This window comes from Equus asinus, chromosome 4, assembly GCF_041296235.1.
Source record: "Equus asinus isolate D_3611 breed Donkey chromosome 4, EquAss-T2T_v2, whole genome shotgun sequence".
Lineage (NCBI taxonomy): Eukaryota > Metazoa > Chordata > Mammalia > Perissodactyla > Equidae > Equus > Equus asinus.
The window spans coordinates 51,489,384-51,506,236 of NC_091793.1; the positions used below are offsets into that span (position 1 = coordinate 51,489,384).

The following is a 16,853-nucleotide window of genomic DNA, read 5'->3' on the forward strand; positions in this document are numbered from 1 at the left end:
ATTTATATACACGAACACTACATTTCTCTGTTATGGGGGAGTAAAACATAAACTTAGGTAAATTTGAATGAATTTGTCCCTGAGTCTTCGTTTTTCTCTGGTGTCCTAAGCGGGCTTTGGACTGATTTCCAGGTTTACATGTTAGATCAGAGTAAGTTCAATTTTGGAGAGAATTGGTATTTGGAGAGGTGACAGGGCATTTCCGTCGTGAAAATGGAAGCCTGCTTCAAATCCTGATAGATAGAGCCTATGTAATATTGGGCACCCGTTGTTACTGAATCTTTTTCATGACAAAATGCTGACAGTGAAGAGAGAGAAGGCAGCTGGGAGAGAGAAAACGGATATACAGTATTCAGTGTTGAAAGAGGGGAACAAGTAGCTACAAAATCATGCTGTTATTCATGATAACAAGAAGCCAGCCAGCATTTTGCAGAGGGTGTTAGAGAGAAGAAAAGTCTGTAGAAATTAGCTGATTCACTCGGCGCTTTGGAGGAGCCCAGCATCAGAGACTGAATACTGTTCAGAATGAGCAAACAGCGTTCCAGATGAGGCGAGCAGGCTGTGGCACTGAAGAGTGCAAGGACTTAGGCAACAACAGCAGGAGTCCCTCCTGCCCTTGAGACTTTGCTCTTGGCTACAACTGGTTAAAGACAATAAACACTTCCTCGGTGCAGGAAGCCTGGAAATCGATATCAGAATGCCAGCTGATTTCGGAATGTCAGTTTACATGGCTTGTAGTTCCCAAAATTCATGCAGTCTTCCTCCTGCTTACAGAGGCCTGTCTGCATGATGTCTGGGCATTTACTGTGTTGCATGTATAATTTAGGCCTGAGTCTTCTGCTATTATCACCCAGACTGAAAGAAAATGACCGAAGTCCTCAAATTCAAGTATTTTTTTAAGAATAGGAATGAAAGAGAGAAAAGCTGCAGCAATTTCTTCCCACATGATCATCCTGTCATCTTCCACACTTATATCTTGTTTCTCAAAGCTTTTATCTACATCTCCACTCCCCTGACACTCCCAACCATAGACATTCATGCTATTGTGTAAGACAAAAAACTCACATAAAATTAATGTTCAACTTGATTTGGGCGTGAAATTCTAATACCGTCCAGGGAGGAACCACGCTGTCTCAAAATAATTTTTAGTGTAATTCTACAAATACAGAAACCATTTATATCAATAAAATACTTGTTTTCTGTGTATTGCATAAAATCAATTTGTATTCAAATATTTAGCTACTACCAAATCAATGTCTTTTAGAGGACTTAGAAAGAAAAGTACCATAGAGATTAACTGTAAAACATTTTCCTCTATGAAGAACAAACGGAAAAACAAAAATTAGAGCATTAACAAGATAGCAAAGTGATGCTGACAAGATGACTTTGGTAACCATGCGTCACTTATGAATTAGCCATTTTCTACCACTGTTCTTGCAATTGATGGATTTTTTCTCCCTGGTCCTGATTTACTTATTAACTAAAGGGATTAGAAAAATTAAATAGAACACGAAAGTTGATCTAAGCACTAAAACACCACAGACAAGGAGCTGCGAATATCAGTTTGCTTTTCCTCATAGCTAATTCCTAGAATTAAATTACAAAATGGACTTTTATAACAAATTTCTACAAGAGTTTTATTTAAAGTTTAGGAAAACTTGTGTGAGATGAGATGAATTCTTTCCTGTTTTGGTCTAGAAATAGATTTAATATTTAGACTTAATTTTCTCTGTTAGTATTACCTTGTTTTTCTGGGTGATAGTGGTTTTATTTGCTTTCCTTATTTCTTAGCTGTCCTATTTGTATCAAACAGATAGTTTTGTAGCAGGAAATTATTTATTAATCAAAGTAACAGTACTACCTTTTCAAACTATAAATTTTTTCTGAGGGACTAAATGTGATTAGCACTCTAGAGCATTACTCTCAGAATGTGTTTGGGTTTTACATATTATACATGTCAATGCATACATAACATATATATGCATAATATAATGCATGTTAGCAGCAGTAGCACATTTTATTTATTCCTTTACTGAAGCCTGGACGTGGTAGTAGATACGTGAAACTGATTGGGGCTTTACATTCTGGGCTGCAGTCGCTTTGATCATTATTCAGTAAGGATAGCCTAATCTTCAAGCTTACAGCTTGCTAGTGTTATGGCTTTAATCTCCTTATTATATCTTGCTTTTAAAAAGGTAGAATTTGTATTAATTCTTGAATGTTTTGCTTTTTCAACTGTTTAAATGAAATGTTCTTGACCATTTTTATTCCTTTCTTTCTACTTTCTCACTCCCTGGACCAGAGGGGCCACACTCTCTTGCCAGGCTCAGACTTACAGATTATTCTGCATAAGATATGACCTTGGGTTCACTTGGAGCTGGGCCATTACCCTTGATCCACTCTGATTTCTACCCATACCATGAATTTTATACCATGATATTGCAACAGAACCTAGTCCAGAATTTGATGTGACCTGAGGATCCCATCAAATTATGTTACTTCAAGTTGACTCATGTTTTCCAAGTTGCAGGTTCATCCGTCTCATTAATCTTAGAATATTCCTACCTACTGCATTTTTCTAAACACAAATGTCAATGAAATATGGACCCCAAATAAAACACCAGGTTTCACTGAATGTTTAGTTCCAGAAATTTCCAACCTAAGACCTGTAGAAGGGGAGTCACAGAATTGCATCCTCTCAATTAATAACATTGAGTTTTTCAGGAACACTTCAGCCACATCATGTCAAAGCTAAAATCAGCAGCATTCCAAAACCATGAACACAACTTGACTGGTTTTGACAGCCTATTTATTAATTGCTGCCAAACTGTAATTGTTATTGCATTAACATCACCTATCTGCAGAAGAGCAGCGTCAACTGAGCATCTGCCCCTAAAATTTGAATATAAATTTGTTTCTTTACGTTTCCTCACTGATCTTTAATGTTTTTAATATTTTGAGGCTATTTCATCTACAACCTCAAATAAATTGTAGGAACTGGAACTAATTGTTCCCCTAATTGACTGACTCTCTTTTACCTCCTGTTGTGTGTACAATGCATGTCATCTCACTGTACGAAGCAACAGGAGGGAAGCTATTAATCAATCACAGAACAATTAGTCCTGATCTGAAGCTCTCCCCCCTCTGCTGAAAGGGAAAATAACCTCCTCAAAGGTGGAAGGGACACATTTCTTCTCTGTAGAAAAGATATATAGGTTAGACTGTTCCTCCCCCCAGACCCCCACATATAGTTTAAATGAAATTCTAAATTAGGGTTCCTTGAGTTTGGCAAGAGCACCCGGACATTATGAGTAGGACTAGGAGCCCTTGCTCCATTGTATCTCAGCTCCAGGGACTCCTCCAGTTTCCATAGTCAACACATGTTACTGCTATGAGTAACTTCTTGGTATGCTGTAACCACCAAGGTGGATGTTCACAACGTATTTCCTTCACCTAATACTTGGCACAGAGAAGTTGCCTAGTAAATGTTTGTTAAATGAATGAGTGAACAGGATTTATAGTCTTCAAATATAAATGCTGCGAGCAATTTTAGATTCATGCCACTGGAGGCAATTCTCTATAAGAAATCCATAGGTATAGCAATTAAAGTGTGATGTGTAGTTTTAACCTTGTCTTCTATAATTTTACATAATCTTATAAAAAGGGAAGATGTAGGTAATTTGATTTTATCTTTTATTTTCATATTTTTATATTTATATATTTTCTACCTAGTTCCTCCCAAGTTAGACTCCATAATAAGGGAGATCATGTGATGAAATTGGGAATTTGGCTCATTTTAATCTGTTATACCTAAATCTTTACTTATCTTTTCTTATCCTACTTTGTGTATCTTCCTCTCTCCCCATAATCAGTCCCAAACCTGAAGGTCACTATGTGGTCATCTTCTCGGGTATCAAATGGTCCCCGTGTTTCTGAACTTCCATATTCTCGCATTCCCCAACCCCTGCGTATTTGTATTGTAGTCTCTTTTTTTCAGGGTTATCTCTCTTTTTTAAGTACATGATTGGATAAGGGATAACTTTGAATTAAACAAAACATTTGATAGACTGAATACACTACTTAACCCAACAAAATACAGCATTTCTTTCTTAAATAATTAAATAAATATAGATATGACTTTCATTTTGGTGGAGTGAAAGAGCAAGTTAAAATTTTTGGATTCCGAAAACAGGTTATAGACGAGTATAGGAAAAAATTAGAAAGCTAACAAAGGTATGCCAGCAAACACTTTTCAATTGTTTTCATATTTTTCTGCAAATGTAGGTAAGCTGCTCCTAAAGTCACATCAGGTATTGACATCTAATATAACATGTGGAAAAGGCAAAATCAGAGACCCAGCAAGTATAAATTTCATTACACGACTGACATGCCCTTACAAATTAAAAGGGATAGCAATAAATATGCAAAATGTGCTTAGTTAACAATAGGGATTTCCTCACTTATTTGTGTTTTAATCAGGGCTCCAAGGTTAACAGAATTTGTGTTATTAAAGTTTAGCAAAGTAGCTTATTGAAATGCCAATTTTATATCTATCTTCCTGGCGTTAAATCCACCCAGGCAGGATTCTATTGACAATTTGACCTCAGCATTTAAGGCATTCCCGACAGTGGGGAATTGGTTTTACCAGCTTTGCACATCAAAACAGCTCTATAGGGCCGAAGTGGTTATGTATACTACTGAATAAATAAGAAAGGACTGATAAAGAATGCAGTTGGTTGAATGATGCACATGCGCACGGTTATCTTAAAGAACACTCTTCATAACCAAGAATTAATTTTAAAAAGTAGGATTTGTGTATACACACTCAAATGCACATGCACATAAATGCACACACACATTTTCACGGTGAGGTCCCCGGACCAGCAGCATCAGCATTACTGGTAACTTGTTGGAAATGCAAATTCTCAAGCCTCACTCCAAACCTACTGAAAGTGGAGTTCTGCAATCCAGCGCCCTCCAGGTGATGCTAATGCATGCGTATCTGTGAGGACCACCGCAGTAGTTAGATAGCTAAACATAGGTGACATCAACCATACCCGCTCAAGGAAAAGACAAAAAAATAATGACAACAACAATTATATATATTTTTTTCATACAACATGGCTTCTAACACAAGGCGATTATTTCATCTAGATCTCACACTAAGAATAGTGATCTCTTTCAGTGTTGAGCTAGATTTACTGAGAGACAGGAAGAATCATCCTCCTTAATTTTATAGTACGCTTATTTTCAGAGGTTATTTAGACTGTAGATAATTTTTGCTTCAGATGCTCACCCTGCCTAAAACATTACCCTTCTGAATGAATTTAAGCAAATTTCAATGGTTAGTAGGGACTTGAAATTTAGGGTTTAGTAGAAGCTAGATGATTACCATAAGTCTATGAATTTTATAGCTAATTACATTTTTACTTAAATTCTAGGTTTTAAACTAATGTGGGTATCTGATAATTCCTATATGTTCTATACTAATTATTTATGGAAGCATATTGGGATTTAAAAATACCTAAGAAGTAGAGGAAAAACAAAGACAAAAATGAATAAAAAAAGCAAAAATGTGAAATTTGATGAAGATCTGAACAGGAAAGATATTTAAAATTAGCTCCAGCCATTTTTCAAATATTACACAAAATAAGATTATTTTGGTCATGTTGTCTTAACGGATCTTAATAATAGTAAAAAATGAAAATATGGAAATAAGTGATTTAAAGTAAATTTTTTAAAGCAAAATACTTTAAAAGGACTGTAAAGTAGATTCTTGGTGTGAAAAGCCCCTAAATTTACTCTATTCTACTCTATTGAGAAATTCACCATATCATTAGGAGCCCAGTCTGGTCCTGTGTCCATCCCGGTCCCCTTGTTCTGGCAAACTTTCTATCCAAACTCCACTGCCATCTAGTTCTGTACTGTCCCAATCTTTTTAATGTTTCTAGTTCTAAGTCAACTGTTTCTTTCTTCTCTAAGCCAGCCCAGTCAGAATTAATTTATTTTCCTAGTATATTTCTTACATCCTACTGCCAAGTGTGGTATTTATCGTTTACACATATTTTTCTTATACTGGACTGTAAACTCCTTGAGAGTCAGGGAGTGGCATCTTTATATCCCCTTAGGTCCGGAATAATCCCTGGTAGAAAGAAGATGTTTAAAAAATTGTTTCTTAGACTTATTTCATTATTCTATGTGTTTTTCTTGAAGTTTGTTGGGCAGTTACAGGAACTCATCCAGGCTTTCGAGAAATTGTTTGAGGTCTTCAGAGTAGTCTACTGACTATGGCATTGTAGAAAGGAATGTAGGGTCACTTGCATAGAACTGACCTTAGTTCAGATATGATTTCCCAGTTTGAGAGTCCACAATTTTGAAAGGAATCACTTGATTCTCGAGAATCCATTTATGAGAAGCATAGACAGTGATAGCAACTTATTGGAAAAGAAGAAGAAAAAATGCTTATTTTGATCCTATTAGAGATCAATGAGTCTTCATATTTGAGTAAGTGGTACATGGTGAGTAATTCACTTTAATCAATTCTTACACCCTGGGGGTGATGTTGGGGGCAGTTACTTTGTCCTTCCAGGAATGGTGAGAAACAGTCAAATGACTGACCCCTAAGCAAGCCAGAATAATTTTACAAAATACTTCATCTACAAGCAAGGTCATGCAGCTTTGCTGTGGGGGAAAGGCTACCTTCGCCACCATCAAAACAGGTGCCTTTTCCTCCTTTGTCTTCCTTTTCTTCACATACCAGGTATTCACATTACTAACATTCCAGACCATCAACCGATGGAGCACTTCTTATTTCCCTCCAGGGCATTCCTTGAGTAATGAGCCTCTCAGCCTCAAATGTCCTATACTTGTGGTCAAAAGCCAGTCTCCTCTGACAAGAGTTGGGTCAATTCAGGCAAGAAATGAACTAGACTGGCTTGATAGTGTCAACTGGGATTGCATCAAGGGAGTGTAAAATAATGACTTTCCTACTCCCCCACCCTTTTATTTTTAACTCATTAGGAATAAGATCTTGGTTCTTTCCATCTTTCACAATCTCTTTTTCATGAAAACACATGCTTGTCTTCCTTCTCACTCACGGTCCTTGATGGGTACTTCAGATATTCTCCATCCTTCTTCCGTTTTTCCTTGAACCCTCATCTCATTTCACAGTTTGCCAAGGTGTTGCTTTTATCTTGTTTACTAACACAAGAATAATGCTAGTAGTACACAACTAAAGGGAAGAGGAAGTCATAGGATTTGGAGTTAAATTAGAAACACCCTTTTTTCCCTCAGATCTGACCATAATGTTACCTTTTCGAGGAGCTTTTAAAAATTTCTTCCAGTAGAAGGAAACTTTCTTCTGTATAGCTATTGCTACCTATCTCTGTACCTTGCAAGGGCAGTCATCATTCGATATCCTAAGTTGTGGTCATTCAAGTGTATGGCCCATCTTCTGTACTAGATTAACAAGTACCTCACAGGTTGCTGTGAGGATTAAATGAGGAGATCTTATGCATGTGTGAAGTTATTGGGACATAGTAATGCCCAGTACAAGTTTGTTGACAGCAAGAAAGAAATCACTTATCACTCATTTTCTTTCTTCTTCTTCTTCTTCTTTTTTTTTTTTTGCTGAGGAAGATTAGCCCTGAGCTAACACTTGTGCCAATTTTCCTGTATTTTGTCTGTGAGTCACCACCACAGCATGGCTGCCGGTGAGTGGTATAGGTCCGTGCCCAGGAACTGAACCCGGGCCACTAAAGTGGAGCGTGTCAAACTTAACCACTAGGCCATGGGGCCAGCCTCTTATCACTCATTTTTGAAGTCTGAAAAATGTTCTAAAATTTTTCTTAAAATTTCAACACATATCTCTACTTAATCATGCTGGTATAATGAAAACCACATACCCTCATGTGTATAAGTGTATCAGGAGGTAGAAGAAAAGAGAAAATGTTAATTTCATAGCAACTAAATATAGGATGCCATACTATAATTACCAATATTTCTATTAGTAGGAATCATTACAAAGAATTGTCTCTTATTTACTCTCCAGGCTCTTTATGTACTAGAATCTACTGCTTCGGAAGAAAATTTGATGTATGTATCTTTGAATAGCAAAATAGACTTTTTACACATGTTCTTGATGAGTGAACTTTAACAACAGAAAAATTCTATTATGCATGTGGATTTAGAGACCAGAAATATCTATACATATCTATATCCATATCTTTCGATCTATCACTAAGTCATTTCTTATTTTCATCACTGGTTTTTGGTAAAAAAATAGTGATTTATGTTGAGAGACTCCAGGACTAATTTGAATTTAGAAATAATAAAAGTTGCACGAGTAAACAAATAATACGATACTCGAGAAATGGAGCAAAGAGTTTACATATATTCAGTGCAAATTAGGAGCCAATAAGATAGATGCTATACAAGCAACTGAACTCCTGACCCTCTCTGCTCCAAGGTGCATACTGTAATTCTCTCATGGGTGAGCGAAAAGTAGAACTTCCTGTGCATGAAGCACAGGAACATGAACTTGTTGCCTTTCTAAGTCCCTGATCTCATTATTAGGGTCATATAGGTATCTTTGTAGATAGAAACATATAACAGATTACTCTATTAAAAGAATGATCGTGGGACACAAAGTCCTGGAAAAAGAAGCAACTGGAAGTAAAATGATCAAATGCTATAAAAGTTAGCCTTGCAAACAGAACCAATGAAAAGCTAGGCTTTCTAAGTTCATCAATCTATGATATTAGCGAATGATGACTGTGAGTGAATGAATATAAATTGCTTCCCAAATGAAGGGCATAGTCTAAAATAGCTGAGAGTCACTTCTCTGAAAGAAGAAAATTAGTCTGGAGAATGAAACACAGATGTCTTTTCCCACTGTGGTGGAGTGTTGTACCATGAGAACCTGGGGATTGAAATGTATCAATTTCAAATGTCAGAATTGCCACTATCTATGGAAAACAATGGGGTTAATACTCTGGCTTCTTACATTTGAAATGAAGGGGCGTGTATTTGTGTGTGTGTGTTGATGTAGTTTCTCCTATGGGGCTCTTACAGGTCTTTCAGCAATAATTTTATTCAGTTTTAGATGAATTCCAGACCAAATCTAAACAGGTCTCTGAGCTTCCCAAGAAACTTGATCCTTCATATGTGATTTTGAAAGGTGGGGAGGGAATAACAAGTTGTGGTTTAAAAACCCTCTTTGACATTATGAGTTCGCATGCTCAGAAAATACATACTTATCATGCTCCAAAGTTCACTGGCAAGTTTGGAAAGAACTAACATAAATCAGCCATGGATCATAAAAATGATTCAAGAGACGAAAAGGTTGCTTTTTATTAGGATCTAGTGCTCCATTTAATTAGGTATTAGTCATCTAGACTAGAGGCAGAAGACTCTACAATGGAAGGCAGGATAGCACAGTGATTAAAAGAGTGCTTTCAGGGAAAAAACCATTATCACCACCTCCATCACTTTTTTACGTGTCTGACTGTGATTATCTAAACTTTAGTTTTCTCATGGGTAAACCACGGATAAGTGTATCTTCTACACTGCAGTATTGAGAGGATTAAATGAGATTTACAAGTGAAGGACTCAATCAACATTTGGCACATAACGAGCACTTGATAAATGTGAGCTATTATATAAATACTTAAAATTGTTGACATTTTTGAGTTATGCAAAATGTTTAATATAGCCGTCATAACTTGAACAAATAATAGAATCAAATAGAATCTTATAAGAAGAATCTCTTAGAATCAAATAATAGCTCAAAATTATTAGAAGCTAACTAAGGTATTACCTCATTTGATGTAATTCCTTCCAAGAGGGGTAGATCTGCAATGATCTCCATTTTATAGATGAGGAAAGTAAAGTGGAGAGAGATTAAATAGGTTGCGTAAGACTACTGAACTAGTAGAATGGTAGAGTCCAAATTTAAACCCAAGAAGATTATTGCAGAACCATTTTTTAAAAAATATGCTCGAGCGTCTCAAGTTTAGAGGAGGAAAATAACATTCAGAAAGGCACAGTTGCTTCCGAACATCAGAAAGCTAGATAGTGCCAAATCAGACTAAACTCAGATTTTTGATTTTCAATCTAGTCATCTTTTTATTTAGTTAGGTTTTTTACTCCATTAGCTGTACTAAAAATTAGTGGAAGTTGATGCAGCTATCATAGAAGCAAGAAGTCTGACTGAGAGAAAACTATTTTCAGAGTTTGAGGATCAAGATTTTTAAAATTGGGTTAGTGATTTAATACTCAGATTTTTGGTTTTCATAAGAATAATAAAATGTGACTCTCCCTACTCTTCTATGCATTTTCACAGACTTGGAAAATTTCCAGTTATATCTCCTAGATATCTATCCCACATTCACTGGATTTTTACCTAAAGTTCTACCATTAGCAATTCATTCATTTGAGTTGATTATTTCCTCTCTTTACTCTTTGTGGGAAAAACCCCCAAATTCTGTCCTTGAGTGATGCTATGAGAATAAGATAAGACCCTTCCTTCAAGATAGAAAAAAAGAATGTTAGCTAGAAAGCATCCTGGCTCTGTAATAGGAGGTGTGGAACTGAAAAGGTAAAATGGAACAAAGGAAAATGAAGCCTCATTTATAGCTTTGCCTAAGGGCAACTCTTGTGAAAGAGTTAGGATAACAGTGATTCCCCACACCCTGCACATGCAATAGGGATAAAGGAAGTCAACGTAAGTGAAAACAGTGTAAGTCCTTAGAAAAGGGTTTAAAATCCAATTACACCCTTTCTTTCTCCTTAAAAATCAATTCAGCATGGCCACTTTCAGAAAAAAAGAAATTGCTTTTAAATCACAGATCTGAATTCTAAAATCCAATCAAAAATCTTGCACTCCGATGTTCCAGATACATTTTTTATGAGTCCCAAATCCATTTTTCATAAGGCCTAAAATGGAAAAAAAAAATCTGTCCTTTGTAGAATGTCTCCATTCTAAAAATATAGTCTGATATTTTGGGCTTTTCACTATATTGCATGCTATAGAATCTTATGAAAATCTCTGGATGAATAAGGGAAATAGAATACAAAATTCTTTTAAAAAAACAGCACAGTAAATAAAAAGTTACAAGACACCCATATGCTGTGAATAAATTATTTGCAATTTAAAAGGAGTAAACTGTTGTTGTATGTGTGGGACATGGTTTTTTTTTTTTAAAAGGTATATCTCTTTCCCAGTGGGGTCTTGATATCTCACTGACAGAAATGTAGAAATAATGAAACATGACATATTCTTTGAATAAAACGTATGGGAAGAATTGGGAGTAAAGAGACCATGTGAAGATTAGCCTGCACCTTACAATAGCTGAACAGAGGCATTGTGGGAGGCTATCTTGGGAAATCAAAATTAGATATTCTCACATATCAAGGAGATGCTTAGTGGTCTTGGGAAGTTTCCCTTTTGTTCATGACCAAGTATGCCTTCTTTGAAGGGAATTCTTGTCTGCCTTCTCAGAAAAGAAAAAGCAATCTACCAGAACGGTGAGAAAGCTATTTGTAGGGCTCTTACTAATCTTTCATGAAGCCTCCTCTGTGCTCTCTATTAGGAACTAAAAATAACATGGCTGACACATGAATATGCAATGAAACATGAAAGCTGCTTGCCCAACGTGAGGAAAGGTTCTCACTGCTACAATGGGGAAATTACCAAAATTAATGTGAATTTATGAAATCCAGCAGGAATTGAATCCCAGGTGCTTGTCAGCTGTTGAGATGTGAGTGATAGACAGACATAGAAACTAAAGGAGAAAGTGGAGGCGCTCAGAGCATTGCTTTCTGGCCTCTACCTGCGGCATGATGACGGGAGAATTCTGCCAGCGCTCCCGGTGCAGCTGCTGCTATGACCTCCCTATTATCCCCACTGTTATGCTCAATGACTTTTAAAAAGCTATTTTGCGCACAGTTCCTGTGCTCCATCAAGTATATATTGGTTTTATTCTTCACTGGTATATTGTCATTTGAATGGGTTTAGAGAGTTATGTAGAACAAACCAGATGGCAGTTGCTTGGGGTTTGAGACACCTTGTGCTGTGAGTGGGTGTTTAAAAAAAAAAAGAAACAGTAAAAAAATCTAAATCTAAGTGTAAATAAAATAATGTTTAGAAGAGGTGGCTACATGTCTTGTATCTAATTAGCAAACCACTCCTGAAGTTATATATAGAGAACACAAATGTTAAGTAAACTTCTAAATGAGACCAGATTAGGTGATCTTTTAAGGAGGAAAACAATAATAATAATATTTATGTTCATCATCTCCAAGAACTGGCATATCATCACAGCTAAAGAGCCTGTTAAGTATTTTAATGTGACTATTTTTGTCTTTTGCATGGACTCAGAAAACATGAAATTGACGTTCACTAATTATTCATTTGCAATGAAAATGAATCTCAGGCCTTAATTGTCTACCACTTAGAAGATGACAAATTACAATTTCAGGAGGAATCTGGTAGGAGGAAGTGTATCCCACAGCCAGTGTGTGGCGTGGGAAATCAGGGGGCTGGGAGTTCGCTTCTGACTTCATCACTTATTAGACACTTTATCTCTAGGGAGTCACTTAGCCTCTCAGAGAGGTCTTTACTAACTGAAATGGACTTCATGAATAAAATTACTTCCTTCCTCTCAAAGAAAGAATTCTAAAAGTTCGATTACTTTTCTAGACCTTGGGGAGTAAGAAATTAGAGGGCACATGGATAAAAAACATAAACATCATAATAAGTTATGGAAAGAGGAACGCGATAATTTCCAATATTTCCAGTCTACACTTGGGGAAAGAAAGTGCCAAAAAAGCTACGCAGGACTAGAGTCAAAGTCTCCTACATTCTCTCCACTATACTGTAAGAATACTTTTTACAAAGTAATGTGCAAGAAATATAAACAAAATGCAAACCAAATACAAGTATCATGCATGGGAAGTGGAATCAGTAAGAGGAAGTTTGTGCTGAATTGATAAAGTGAGTAACTGAATTTTATGTCATATCATTTAGAAGTATTTTATACTTGATACGTAAAATCCAGGGACTCTAGAAAATTACAGGCAAAGAAAGACAGGAGTAAAGTTTTAGAAGATGTGAATTTGAGGGGATCCTTGAGCCTCAAGAAAATCCTGTAGTTTCAGGGAAGAGGAGATGGAAGGAGCTTGTTGAATAGAGAAAGATGGTTTACAAAAGGCTGTTCCAGCAAAATGAACTCTTTTCTAGGACTAAAATGTCAGCAGGTAAAATACCTCAACTCCTAACATGCTGCAGGCTTGCACTTAAATTTTTTTTGGCCAAAATTTTGGAGATTTTTAAAAATAAGAGCATCTCTCAGATTTTCTAATGAAAATTAATGGAAATATTAGACACACTTTATAGAAAAAGCATGTATAGTTAACTTTGCTATAAATTATCTAATCATTAAATGGTAAATTGCTTGGTTATGTGGAATTGGCACATAATCATGGATGTTTCCTAACCAGTTCTTTTACACATCACTGTTCTATGTCGTTAGTCCATATTGCTTGCAGGTGATTGGCACTATGATGATTTGCTATAAGTTATCATAGTATTTATTTATTTTTGAATGGTTATTCCTTTTTTACCTGTATTTATCTTTTATCTCCAATAAAAGTGTCAACTCCTTGAAGAATCAGACCATTCCTTCTGCGGTGCAAACCTGTATAATAAGATGTAGAGTAGCCACTTATTATCTGAGTATTCTGAAGATATCTAATACAGAAGGGATATTGGAAAGATGGGGTGATTGTTCTGTAGAATATTACAGAACATTACATTGTTTATATTTCTTGCACATTACTTCAACATGCACCCTTGAGAGTGCCTACTGAAGGAGGAGACTTTACCATAGTCAACGGGATTGCCTAGAAAAATGGTCTAGATAAATTGAAATGCAAGAGGATAGGTGAAGGGTAAACTAAGTGACTTTTAATTTCATTTTAATATTCCATCAGCACCTAGTTATTTGTCATTCAAATAGGTGATTCTTCATAAGCTTTGGTGATTGACTCCTTGAGAGCACAGGTAATCAGAAATCCACAGAATTGGAAATGACGTCTGAGTCCACTCCTGGGAGTAACCAGCACTCTTGGGGATCAGTAGCTACAGACACAAATGCTGGTTCATAGTGGAGAAGACCTGGCTCTTCACGCCTCCTTTTTGCTAGGGGACATTTCTGTTTGCTAGTGAAGACATTCTTGCTTTAAGAACAGAGCTCATGCAGTTTTATGTCAAAAAAGAACAGAAATTCTGATAGAATTGTCAGAGAAAATATTCATCCTTTACTAGTCTAAAGAGATGCATTCAATTTTTGGCCTATTACTAGTTTTCTAGTGAATCTAAAATAAAGTATGCATGTTAAGAAAGATGATATTTGGAACCATGAGGGTGCAAATTACGTTACCAATCTTACACTTCCATGCCTAGATATAGAATATAATTATTTTACTAGAGAAAGAAAGCTGAAATATGGTTTAAAAACCTACCCAATTTTGGCCAATCTAGACATCCTGAATACTGGACATCATCACTTAGATACAGTTTAGAGTGTCTGTAGAGTCAGAAGTTGCATTCAAGATAACTATCTTGTGGTGACAAAAGCAGTGGCAAAAATCTTTGTAATGCTCAAATTAATCCCATCTCATTATACTCTCTAAATAGTGGGGTGACTTGCTGATGGTTGTGCAGCCAGAAACTGGTGATGCTGAATTGAAACCTAGGATTCTCATTCCGGGTACCAGCTCAACCCATTTATTTAACATGTTACTAAATCCAGCCCTTGAAAGGGTAAACGAGTTATCTAACGTTCCATAAGTAGGAAAGTTATAAATTCCACCTGGAGCTTGACTGTTGTTAAGTGACAGTTCACGTCCCATCATACTATTATATAGGTAGAATGATGACATTATAACCTAAAAGTTTAGACAACATTTAAAAGAAAGGGAAAGCAAATGTGAATTTTGGACTAACAACCAAGACCCCTGTGAGTTTTCTACCATGTGAAATATAGTACTAATAACGAATAACACATCTAACTTCTTCCTTCTATTCATGAATTAAGTAATAATTTATGGCTATTTTATAGCAACATAAGCACTATATGGGAAAGATACTGATCCATGTAGGCAGAACTGCAGAATGTGTCCTCACCCTGGGATGTTTGTTGCTTCTGCCATTCTAGGAAGGTGGCTAGAAAAATGGTGGCTGGCGGAGACAGTGATTTGGCTCTGCTGTGAGCTGCTGAGGGCACAGACACACTAGAAAGGAATTATAATTTGTGGCTTGTGCTTGTGCTTCTTGTTATGAGATTTAAAAAATGAAGTTGTTTCTTATAATTATGCCCAGCAGGCACAGAACTTACTACCTTAGTGCTTGCTTGAAAACTTTAGTAAGCATTGATTGACCCTTGAGAACAGCCCAGAAAACAAATAGAAGGTACAGATCTCAACTGAACATTATGTTTACCCACGGAACAAAAAAGATTAGAGGAAAAAGCTAGAAAGGAGATCTGTGTGGTCAGAGGTAGGAGGGAGGCTGTGGGAGGAGCGTGGTTTGTGTTCCTTTTCTAAGAGAGAACCAAAGCCACATGGGCCCCTTAGCCTAGAGCAGGTTTCTCAGCTTTGGCACTGGTGACATTTTAGACTGGATAGTTCTTTGTTTGAGAGGCTGTCCTGTGCATTGCAGGATAATTAGCAGCATTAGTAGAAACCAGTATAACCCCTCCCTGCCAGTTGTGGCAACCAAAGATATTTCCACACATAGCCAAAAGTCCCCTGGGGCAAAACCACCTTTAGTTTTGAACCACTGGCCAAGATGAACAATTTTCCCTTACGGAAGACAAATATCTTCCTATCTGCCCATCTTTGTGTGTTCACTGCAAGCTGGTATACCCTATACAGCACCAGAACCACACACTATAGGAAGAGACAGGTATAAGCAACTTATACTGTAACATCTAAGCCAGTCTAATGCATACAGATGAAATAGGTACACTCGGGGGCAAAGATTTTGTCTGGCTTGAATCCTTAATGTCCAGAATAGGGACTTGCACGCAATTAATGCACAATAAATATTTGCTGTAACTTAGGCAATGGATGTGTGATTAAATATTCTCTAAATTCTTGACTAAAGGAATATAACATGTTTAGTTCTTATGGTGAATGATTACTACAAAGATCAGGTTACATCAGAAACTGACCTACATCAATTGAGGCTGTTACAATATTATTATTGAGGAAAATATTTAAATATTCAAAATTGTTAGGCCTTTAACATAGAGAAATAGAGCTGATTTCTAACATAAGTAACGGGCGATTATTAATGCCGTACTTAAGGGCAGTTTAGATATAGTAATATGATGCAATTTTCTTTTGGATATTGGATTAAAAAAATCTTTTCAGCAGAAATGCTAAAAGAAGGGTTAACATTTATGTTTGTAATTATAGCTCAGACCTCTGCTCTCAGTTAGTTAAAAACTGTTGCTGTCATATGTATTGGTGTTAGAATTACTGGCCCATAAGTATTCTGATATGTAATGGCCCAAGTAATAAAGTCCTAGAACTACATGGCATACAATCTGAACCTATCTATATCTGTTACCTATCTATTATCTGTTATCATATAACTTGAATTTACCTTGTTAGCCACAGTCTTTACACAATGTATTATGCCATTTTTCACAGTTCAGGAGACATATCCTCATGTATGGTCCTCCAACTTGTTATCCATCTGGTGAACTACTCAACTAGGGCTTATGAAAGAACTTTCAGGAAATACCTAATTTTAGGCATTGGGACATACTAGCAAACAAGAGAGA

At 36.4% G+C, this 16,853-nt stretch overlaps 1 protein-coding gene across 9 annotated transcripts in view; it reads right to left on the reverse strand.

The window, feature by feature from the left end:
- The window catches only part of SYT1 (synaptotagmin 1), a 521,971-nt gene that overhangs the window by 207,916 nt on the left and 297,202 nt on the right, over positions 1–16,853 (reverse strand). For 3 of the 9 annotated variants that reach the window (XM_070507267.1, XM_070507265.1, XM_070507266.1), the window contains one exon: positions 13,624–13,697. The exons of the other annotated variants lie outside the window; for them this stretch is intronic. The gene's annotated coding sequence lies outside the window, so the exon portion shown is untranslated. The remainder of the gene's footprint in view (positions 1–13,623; positions 13,698–16,853) is intronic. 9 annotated transcript variants of the gene reach the window in all.